The sequence below is a fragment of the Anomalospiza imberbis genome, chromosome 6 (assembly GCF_031753505.1).
Source record: "Anomalospiza imberbis isolate Cuckoo-Finch-1a 21T00152 chromosome 6, ASM3175350v1, whole genome shotgun sequence".
Lineage (NCBI taxonomy): Eukaryota > Metazoa > Chordata > Aves > Passeriformes > Viduidae > Anomalospiza > Anomalospiza imberbis.
Window position 1 is genome coordinate 58708000 of NC_089686.1, and position 7829 is coordinate 58715828.

At 45.0% G+C, this 7829-nt stretch overlaps 1 long non-coding RNA gene across 1 annotated transcript; it reads left to right on the forward strand.

Annotated features, from left to right (window-relative positions):
• Positions 1-2808: 2808 nt before the first annotated feature.
• LOC137476421 (uncharacterized) lies at positions 2809-7624 on the forward strand. The gene is made up of 2 exons (XR_011000365.1): positions 2809-4355; positions 6930-7624. It is a non-coding gene; the product is annotated as an uncharacterized lncRNA (long non-coding RNA).
• Positions 7625-7829: the final 205 nt, after the last annotated feature.

Consider the following 7829-nt stretch of genomic DNA (forward strand, 5'->3'; position numbering starts at 1 on the left):
GACACCCCGCAATAAGCGGATCGTGACACCTTGTGGTACTCACAGCTGTTATCTGATGCCAGAAGATGATGTGGTTCATGCTCAAGGTTTCTTTTCAGTAACGTGAAGATACACTGAAGACAAAACACAGCTTTCAACTTCCATAGCTTTCTCCAGGCTGGGTTATAAGGGGGAAAACTCCACCACAGCAGAAAGCCTCCCAAGCCAACATGAACCCTTTTGGGGTCCTGTGGTGAGGCTGAGTTTGGAGCACAAGCAGGAGCTGCTCTTGCTCCTCTTCCCTCGGCTGATCCTCTGCCTTTCTCAGCCTTGAAAAAGAAACCAAGGAAGCTGCATTCTGAACGCCGGGGACTCTGCTAGGAAAAAGTCTTCCTGCCGCATCAGAAACGACTTTTCCTGTCGCTTTTGTCCAGGCTGTGAGCGCTGTAAAGGCTCGGACTGATGCAGACCAGCACCTGCGCTGGCCGGGCGGAGCGGGCACAGCGCACCCTTGGGTACCATCACGGGGCACGGACGTGCAGGAGGTTTTGCTGCCGGTGTGAAGGGCATTGCCCCGTTTTTACCCTCGGGTGGAAGCGGAGGAGGCAAAACCAGCACGCAGCGGCGCCCGCAGTGCCCGGCAGGGGCCGACAGAGACCGCAGCCGCGGCGGCCGGGTCGCGACGCTCCTGTCGCGACTGGCGGGCACTGGCAGCTCAACCGGGGCGACACAGCCTGCAGCAGTGCTGGCACCCGCAGCTCCAGGGGCAAGGGAGAGTCCTGCCCGCCAGGGACATCACCCAGATCCTGTCCCTCTGCCAAGGGCAGCGACAGCTTCTGCTGGACCAGGCTGCTCAGAGCCCCGTCCAGCCTGGCCTTGGGCACTTCCAGGGATCCAGGGGCAGGCACAGCTGCTCTGGGCAACCCGTGCCAGGGCCTCGCCGCCTTCACAGTAAAGAATTTCTTCCCAAAATCGAACCTCTGGGGACAGCAGTGAGGAATTACATGTGTACGGAGTTAGTGAGCCTACAGGAGATGCAGGCAGGAGGCACAAAACTCTGTCAGGAATCTGAAAGCAGAGGTGCAGTGATGCAGCCATCAGCAGTATCAAAAGGACAGTGACCGAGTTAAAGCTTTGTGGGGCAGCACTCGTGGGAAGGCAGTTTTCACACACATCGGCATGGAACGTATTCCAATTGGCAAAAACCCCTCTGAGCAGAGGGTCAGAGGAACCTGTTGGCTGATGGTGTTAGAAGGGGCTGGAGAACAGCAGCAACCAGAGCTGCTGCCTCCTGCCCAGGGAGGGAGACATGCCAGCGCCACCCACACTGGTGTGGTGTCCTACACCTGGCTGGGACACAGCTGGAAAATTAGTGGGAGTGAGGCACACGGGAGTCATCCCAGTGTGGTTTGTAACATACAATTACAAGCATTTCATATACTTTGAAACACAAACCTCAGAACTGACCTATTAATTCCACAGTGACAGGAGGACTGTGGATCCATCCCCAGACTTGCAGTGACCACACTGGGCTTTGGAATAGGCTTGGTGAGAGGTCAATACCCTCTGGGAGCCACGGAGTGACACCATTCCCTCCACTTGTTCTGACACCTGAAATGGAACAGATCGTGCCTATTTTTAACTCACACTAAGCCGACGTGAAAAAAAAAAACATCTGTAAGACAACAGGAACTGCAATGGTAGGTTGAAGAAAGAGCTAAACACTACTGAGCAGAGCAAGGTGGGATGAAGGTGCCAGATCAAACAGAGTGGAAGGGAAGATGGGGGAAATCCTCCCCCAGTACCTGTTAGGAAGGAAATCCTATTACTGGGGGCCTAAATCTTAGCCCAACCAGTGCAAGCAGCTGTTCAAATTAGGAGGAGCTCCAATGATGGAAGAGCCTTGCAGAAAAATTACTTCGACACGAAACAGTGGTAGCAGAGATACTGATGGAAAGTGAAATAAGGAAATCAGCTTTCCAGGAGGAAGGATTGATGAGTTACATTGTCACATTTTGTCCTTACAAAGACACTTGAGCAAAACTAACTGGAAAGATCAAATAACTCATGCAAAAACAGTCAAACAGTGCATACACACTGCTCAACAGAAGATCATAGTCCAAATTCCCAAGCAGCAATATCCCCTTCTCTCCCATTTTTTCTTTTTCTCTGTGGACTCTTCACTTTTCTCTTACAATTATATCTTACAAAATCTCAAATAATCTTACCATTATCTCTCACAAAATCTCAGAGACAGGCTCACACTGTGCTGGACAGACTGCTCGTTCCCTGGATGGCCATCTCTTTCACGCACAAAACTCTCCTGGGCTCTGCCACGTTGCTTTTCACCGAGCCAAACCTGACCTCAGCCTTCCTGCTGGAGCGTGAGACAGGCCCAGAGCGGAGCCCGGTGCTGAGCACAGGCAGGTAAGGGCAGCAGAGGGAGATCCTGAGAACAGAAGGACAAGGCTGCACAGCAAACAGCTCTGTGCCCCACTGCTGCTCCCTGCTGCTGTATCCCTAGAGAGGATCCCATCGGCTTAAGGAAATTAAAGGGGACTCGGAATCACAGTGCTCTAAGACTGGCCACAGTTCTGCAGGTTTGCGCTCTACAGAATGAATGAGAGCCTGCTAAGTGCTGAGGATCAGCAAAGTCTTAGCTCAGAGCTGCAACTGCCTGAATCTCTTCAGCATTCTCCAAGCCGCTGGGAAATGGGAGCGTTCACCAGCCCAAACACAGGATTGTAGGATCTGCTCTTTGACAGGATAATGCTACAGTCGTGGGCAGGATCTCTCAAAGAATTCACCCTTCAAATCAGTGGGGGATCATCTGTCTCAAGGAGTGAAACATCTGTGAAGAGGAAATGACTGAGGAGATTCCTGGGTTTGGGATTTGCTTCTTGCCTCCCCTGTTCCCTTTGGCCCTATGGAAACAGTCACTAAATCTGCATCAGTTCCCAGTTCCTGTAGCCTGTAAACCAGCCAGAACTCCCCTTGACCTTGGTGGGAGGCTTGCATGATTAAAGCCAGCAGAAGAGAGTCGGCAATGAAAAATCACATACAAGAGCCTTTCTTTTCTTTTCTTCTCTTTTTTTTTTTTTTTTTTTTTTTTTTTTTTTTTTTTTTTTTTTTAAGAAAAGAGAAATATTTCCAGCAATGAGAAATCTTTTTTACTCCTAACTCCTAAGGGCAAGCTTTGAAAGTGAAGTAACTGTTACACATAAATATCCTATTATTTCTTAGCAGGTTTCACACAGGTAACTTGCTCAAACCACTTTGAAAACATTTCCTTTAATATAGGAACACAGGACATAGATTAAAAGCATGCAGGTCTCCTGCTGAATGCCAGAGGCTCTGGAATACTGAACTCAGCACTTTGTAAAATTATCTCCCTTCAAACAAACTTTTTACTGCACTGATTGAAAAGGAGAAAGGAGGTGGGAGCCAAATAATGCTAGAGAGAATTCAAGTCAATTTTCTGCCTACACAGCCTGACAGGACTCTGGCCCTGGCCGTGACCTTTCCAGAGCTCTGCTTACCTGAAGACCTCCAACCCCCCATTTGGAAACAATAATTAGCCCTATTAGAGAATAAAGAAAACTAAATCTAACAGAAAGTCTAAGAACTGAGCAAATCCTGCACTCGGGTTTCATTTCAATCCTTGGATTAAAAGTTTTCATCGAAATCCACTCTAATTAAAGATGGTGGGAGCTTTGTGGATATCCAGATATTTCTACCACACCAACCAGCTGCTCCACTTCCCAGGACTTAGTCTGCTGTACTTCAAGGCCCTCTCTGTCAAACATGCTGGTCTAGGATTTCAGCTTCCTTGCAGCCTCCAGCCAAAAGTCTCCGTATCACAGACTCGGGCTGCAGGATGAGTAAGCAGGTATTCTAACAAGGGAAAGATGAAACTGGAACATGTCCTGGGCTATGAAGATTGGAAGATTGTGCCATATAGCTCTGAGCACCTCCAGCTTTCCTGACGCCTGTGGCAGCAACTCAGGATCAAGTCTTCACTTATTCAGAATGCAATTCTCTCAGGATTTTCAGTAAGGTCTATTTTTCACTCCTGACACCGCTACTAATGTCAGAGTTTCTGCCAAATATGTGTGGCTTCTCTCCTTTTATCCTCCTTTTCTTTACAAAAAACCCAAACCCCACAGTGAAGGCTTCAGTTCAGTTTTCCCTTTCTTTTTTTTTTTTCCCCTAATTGATTGGTTTGCTTTGTTGATTTTGTATGGAACCTTCCCAGTCCCCAGGAGGAGAGTTTTAGTGGAGCTGGATCATGCACAGCAGGGACTGAACAGCGAGTTCTGAGACTGGACACCCAAAGCACAGAGCTCTGAAGCCATAAACAACTTGACAAGGCTGAGGTTGTGCCTCTGAGCAGAACATTGAACACTGACAAGTTCCTCAGGAAAAAACAGGCCTCAAGCTGTCAAGAGTGCTAAAACTCTATGACGGAGAAAAATCACTTAATTTTCCTGCTCAAAGGTTAAGAAACACTGCCAAAATCAATGACTGATGTTGGCACAAGGAGGATAGAAATGAAATGCAGGAATGAAAGGCTGAAAAGAATAGAGGACATGTCATAACAATGAGGGATTTAAGTTTTGAGGTCAATAACTTTTTAGTCTCAGTTTAGACAGTGCCCCTCACTTAAAAACAACTAGCTGAATGAGTTTTGGAGTGAAAATTGCATTTTCTCATGACAAAATTAAATTTCCTTGCTAAAACAAAGTATATGGGATTCAAAAGTTGCCATGAATTACAACAAAAAAACTGTAGGCAGTACGGCTTCAAAAAGATGACTGAACCAAAGATGATGTAAGCCATCACAGCTTTAACAAGTTAATTGACTTTAAGCTACTAAAAATCTGATTTATGATGAATATTCCTAGTAGAAGTAACAGATTCATTTGTTTCTGCATATAAAACACATCCAAATTAACTTTACTTATTATTTTATGTACTCATTAGTGACACATAAGTCTCAAGTCCACACTGGATGTAAAATATATATGGGCCATTACAACAGCAGCCTTTGCAAATGGTACATATTAAATCATTAAAAAATTACTGCTCTTCAGTCATTAATGGCCAGGAAACACCATAAATATGGCCTTCTGGTGCTATTTTTCCCACTGAAGAGTCAGCTTTTGACAACTGACTTTATAAGCACTGAGGAGAAATGCATGCAAGGCATCCAGAGGAATCAGCTGCCAGCAGAACCTACATCCACTTCAGAAGCCCCATGGGACTCCCTGGGAATTGTTTGCAAAGGCTGAGGCTGGAGGCTCTCCACAATAACCAGGGAATGACAATGCAGAGACCACTGCAGCTCAAGGAGCTGCTGATGGATGGAGCATCATTCTTTCCCCAGTGACAAGTGAATGAGGCAGACACACCCTTACTTTTAATGCCGCTGTCAATTCATAAGCTCAGCTGAAAAAGACCCTTGTGCAAAAAGCCCAGCATTCCACAGAAAGGCAGGCACAGTGAAAATCAGCCTCTTCACTCGTTGCATGTAATACCTGCACGGTTTTGTAAGGATTTGCCATTGCAGACACTCAGGCTCTCGATCTGGTCCCCATTTCTGCCAAGATCATTCACTATATTCTACAGTGCTGTGTCAATTCTTTTTCCTATCAATGCTGCTGTCACTTTCTTTAAAACAAAGCCCTAGAAAGTGCCAGAGCAGACTGATTTTCTTGACATCCCCTGAATTTCTCTTTTCTTATTTTCCTTGCATTGCATTGGATTTAATTCCTCCCTCACTTCCATTGCAATTTCATATGTATACCTTAGCTAGGGTTCACATATTACCATTCACGTTTTTTCACCAGCCTGAGCTGCCCCTCATTTTATTTTCTGCCATTCACGACGTATTTGCTCAAGGGAAAGAAAGGCATCATAGAAGTCTTGCTTTCTGAACAGACTTCTGGCCTCTGGACCTAATTCTGTTGTCACTGTCAGTGTCACAATGGGGTCAGTGAATATACACTGTCTACATACAGTTCATACTGTCTTTAAGTCCTTTTGTATTATGTTTTTTTTTTTTTTTTTTGAAATAATTTTTAAAGCATATTTATTTATTAACCTAGGCATTTTATTTACTCATTCAAACTCCCCATAAAGGCTTGATTCAAGGGAAGCATGATGGCCTACCAAGAATACAAAAGAAAAGTGTTTAGAAATGGGTCAAGGATACAGATGTCTTGAAGAAATAATACAAAAGTTCAGAAGAATGGCTTTGGGAATGTTTTCTGCAAAGAGTTAGAAGATCACAAGTGGAGAGATTGAGGCTGGAGAAGATAATAACCACACAGTCTTAATTCAGTAAGGATTTCATTATAACTGAAAAATAAATTACACCTCTTATCTGCGGATTCATAGCTGTGTATTTAAACCTTGCCTGAATAGAGCTCTGTACTATAAAAGCTGAAATAAACTACTGACCATAAAAACAGAACAGGTAAAAAAAATTGCTTGCTCAGCACATTTATAGGACAGACTTCAAACAATTTCATGGTAATACTGGCAATATTGAAAGTTCTGTTCATTCAAGCACTAAGAATTCATTTGTGCTCATTTCAATCTGCCACAACATCCTACTGCAATAATGCATCCTGCTTGTACCATAACTCACTTCAGGGTGGTTTCTGAGCTTTTATAAAATATTTCTAAAAATATATTATGGTGAGATATTTCTCTGGAGAAAAGAACGTCACCAATCTAAACACAAGAGAGGTCCCCGCCTGACATAGAAATAGGGCCCCATTTGCACACAAAGCTTTTGATTCTTACAGGTTTCCAGGTGAACATGTTTGTGGGGTGATAGGATGAACATACACATTTCATAGTCACAGACAGGAACACACGTCACTGACTGTTCTCCAGCTCAAATAATATATAATTAAACCCAAACCCTCTCTTTGTGCCTGCAGGAATTGCCTCACAGAATGCAGTGCACAGAGCCTGCCTGTGAGCACACGCGAGCTGGACACGTTTGCCAAGACCTGATGCCAAGGCTGATCTCTTCCTTCGTGGCAGTGATGTTGAGGAACCACATTACTCACACTGCCAGCACGAAAACAGATGTTTGTTCATGCCTAACTGATGGTTCCAACCCTCAGCACTCCAGGGCCAGCTCCCAGTGAAGCCTCAAGCCAAAAGTGAAGAGCTTTGTCATTGATCCCAGCAGACAGAGCAGCTCCTCTACCCAGCCTCTACAGAAAAAAACAACAGGAGAACTCTTCACTAACCATCACCCCCATTAAGGCCAGAAAGCTCCAGTCCCTTACAAAAATGTAAAAGTGACCTGAAAAAGAGTTCATCTGAGTATTTATATGGGAACACAGAGTTCCCTTACTCAGAAGACAAGGTGGATTCCAAAGGGTATTCACAAGTTGGCTTGGGGAGAATCCACAAGAGTATTTGGAGTAGTTAAAAGGCTTCATGATAAATCTCAAGAAGGTCATGAATGACCTAGTTAATCTCTTTTGACCTTCATGGTCAAAACTAAACAAAGAAGCACTTGAGAAGTGAGACACTTGAACGTGATCTCAAGGGATTAGAGAACTGTTTAACGTAAAAGCAAAGAAGTTACAAGTGCTAAATAATTAAAATTACCATATTTGCACTGAGTATTTCAGAATTGCAGACTTTTGGGTGGGAAATGACCTTATAGACCGTCTAATTCCAACCCAGACCCCAGAGCTGAGTGCAGTGTTCCAGCTGGGATCTCAGCAGAGCAGAGGGGCAGGATCCCCTCCCTCCTCCTGCTGGCCAGGCTGCTGTGGATGTAGCCCAGATTGTTTGGCTTTCTTGGCTGCAAGTGCACATGG